This window comes from Rhododendron vialii, chromosome 6a, assembly GCF_030253575.1.
Source record: "Rhododendron vialii isolate Sample 1 chromosome 6a, ASM3025357v1".
Classification (NCBI taxonomy): Eukaryota; Viridiplantae; Streptophyta; class Magnoliopsida; order Ericales; family Ericaceae; genus Rhododendron; species Rhododendron vialii.
Genome location: NC_080562.1, coordinates 34194861 through 34198405, shown reverse-complemented (window position 1 = coordinate 34198405; position 3545 = coordinate 34194861).

Below are 3545 nucleotides of genomic sequence, written 5' to 3'. Positions count from 1 at the left end.
GAATCGAAGCTTGAGTCGGCTTTGTGTACGTGAGCTGAGATTGATCGAGCTGGAACTTTTATAGAGTTAAGTAAGCATATAAACTAACTATGCAGATCAAGATCAGAAATTAAAAGAAGATTATGTGAAAGACAAAACAGAATATTTGTGCAAATGTTGATTAAAGTAGTTGTATTTTTTTGTTGGTTCGACGGTCAGAGTGTCCGGACCAACTTACGTTCACATCGACTGATCTACTCTCCGGTCCCATCAAAACAGGCTATTTACATCGGGACTAGGAAATTCGTAATAAACTAATTTCTTGCGGCCTAACCCCAAAAATCAAATTTAGGTCCGATCACTCTCTCTCCTCTTTTTCTTTCCAAATCTGAGCCATTCAAAATCGAAATGAACGATCCGAATGCATCGAGCAAGCACCACTTGATACCGGCTCGGCACCGAAAATTTTCTCAACTTTCTGTGAGCCTCTATGCAGAAAGGGTGAAAAAAGAGACTATAGTGGGTCCCATGGGGATTTTAGTCAAAGTGACAGCCAATAGGGGAAGGACACGTAAGGTATGATGGAGGCATAGGCCGCAGAGCCATCGACCTTAAAAAAAATACACACAGCATGGAATTTCTACTCTTGTGAAAGTGTCAAGTCGTTGACTCCTTGCCTCTTTGACCTTTTACCACTTCCATTTCTCCGAAAGAGATCCTTCACGTGCCGTATCAGATCATCCCCCGAAAAAAAAAAAAAAAAAAGGCTTTTGTAAATTGTAAAAAAAAAATACTAGTACTAGTTTGTGGATTACTATATAATGTTAGCAGGGCACAATTTTTTTTAGGGTACATTTTGGATTGGAAATTCATGAAATTCTCAAGAAAGAAAAGTGATGAAAAGCAATACAAGTAGTAGTAATGGATTTATTTTCTGATGTAGATTCCGTTTTTCTCCGCAAAACCATTCACAAGTTATCACAAGCCAACATTAGAAAAGCTAACAAAAACACTTCTTCGGGGCAAACCGTGCAATCAACTCTTACAGAATCAGTTCATACGGATTTTGCCTCGGTATTAATTGGGTCTTCCGCTAGTTAAAGGGAGGATCAGACACCCTATAAGGCTCCGTTTCGTTAAGAAAAAATAAGTACTTACGTATTCTTCAAATATATACTTATAGTTTGAATTAAAAGAAAAGCTAACGAAAATAACTTTGAAAGGAATATGCCAGCAGGCAGCAGTCTTTCAATCACTGGTTTCTCTCTCTCTCTCTCTCTCTCTCTCTCTCTCTGTGTGTGCTGTGAGCTTGTCTGTTCTGTCACTGACTCACTGGCCAAGAAATTCAAACAAGTCTTACCATATGCAAGCAATTTCCTCTCTGTAAACTTTGTTTCCGACACACCAGGAAAAGCCTTCCTATAGAAATCCCATTTCGGGCATTGGATTTTGGTTCTCGACAGATGTTCAAACAAAGACTTGAAAGATGATCCCAAAAATAAAAAACTTGACAGATGTTCAAACAAAGAAGCTGGTAATGTTCGTTCACATTGATGCCTTCTTCCCTTCACAATTCTACTCAAAAAATATTTCTCAACTCAATCATTACTCTTATCTTTCTCTCTAATTTTTCAATCATTACTCTCATTTATCATTCTATCTATCCACTTTTTACCTCTTTCTCTAATCATGACTCTAATATCGGGGGAGAAATTTGTTTTGTTTACGACACTTTGCTACAAGTTCTCTTGCATTTACCAATGATGGGTTGGTTGAATTGTGGAAGGTGCATGGTCCTTTTATTAGGCTAAACATATTTCTAACACCACTCATACATAAAAAGTAGACTTTAGCTTCTTGTCTTCGTCCCGAATAGGTGTGGGTTGGATTCCCCTACAGATAGTGATGTGGTTTGACGGGCCAATACTCATTGGCGAAAACTCTATGGCCCTTAATTGAGCAAAACATACTCCTAACACCGCCCACACGTGATTAGACTTTAGCTTCGGCCCAAATAGGTGTAGTGAGATTCTCTCACCTCTACAGTCTACAGATACTGATATGGTTTGATAGTACAATACTTCTTGACGGAAATAATAAGCTCGGTACCATACCTTCACTTCAAATTCTCAAGTAAAAATAACAAATCAAACTTACGGGCATCATTTCCCTTTATCCCTTAAAAATAAAATATATCAAGCACTTGCTTGATTGGCCGAATTAGACGTGGGATTTGACTATCAAGTCCACGAGGCAAAAGATTGGATGTAAAAATGAAGCAATAATTATATACTACCCGTCATCCGTCAGATAACTAATCCTACAAAGTACTATTATTCTGCTTAATTACTAAAATGAATCCGACATATCGGATACCAAGAGCATTTAAGTTTAATTTTCAAATATTTACCAAAAAAATGTTTTTAACTTTCATTTCAGTAACTTCTGTTTTCCATAATTTATTTGGAAAGTATAGTAATATGAGCTAAGTTTTTACCTAATTGTTCTACTTGACAAGCTCTATAAAAAGAATATTTTCGATCATCGGAGCAAGACATGTGCTTTCCATCTTTCCATCCCAAGGACTGCACCTCCCCATTCCCACCAAATAAAAGGGAGTGGTTGACCCAGTAGGGAGTTAAATAAGTCAGTCAATCAATGGAATCTATACAAAGTCAAGCAAACTCTAGTCTCCAATGTGTTTACTATCTCTATCTTTTTAGGAGAAAATAAAAGCTTGAAACAAACAATGGTCTTGACGTCAACTAATGAAACTAAGGGTGGATTTGGATTGAAAAATAGGACAACTTAATTTTTTTTATCTTTATTTTTTTGCAATTGTTTGTTTTGCGTCAAACTTTTGTAACTTGCTGATTCGTCTCGACTAGAAAAAAAATAAAAAAATTTGATCAAAACAGATAATTTTTACCACATTTAGTTATGAAACATCAGAATTTAATAGCAAACTCACTAATACAAACGTGGGGCCAAGCCGAAGAATTGCTGAATTTTAGTAGTATTAGAATTCAGCTCAGGCATCACATAACAAACATAATCAACTCATAAACCACGAAAGTAAATCGCTGCCGTCTAAAAATATTTTGGATGGTCCAGATTTTAATAAAAAAATTTTGGAGAAAAATTAATTGTGACCGGTCAAAATTGAGAATAAATCTCAGTCATTGATTGTGCGAATGGACGGCTGAAATCGCACTACTCCGTAAACACCTTGTTCATGGAGCAGCCTGAAAAATCCTATCTCCCACCAAAAAAAATAGCCCAACAGCATCTTTGTTACTAGAATATAGGAGTAGTAATTCTAAAGGTGTCAAACAAAAAATGTAGGACAAGTTTTAGTCAAAAGAAGAGACCCCAAAAGGGCCCCACGGTCCTCTTTTATCAAGGATTTCCCACCTTAAAATCAGCATCAAAAGGGACCCCGTCAGGAGCCTATTTCTGTCACATATATATATATATATATATATATATATATATATATATATATATATATATATATATATATATATATAAAAGCAGGAAAATATAACGGAGCTTACCAGCAAATA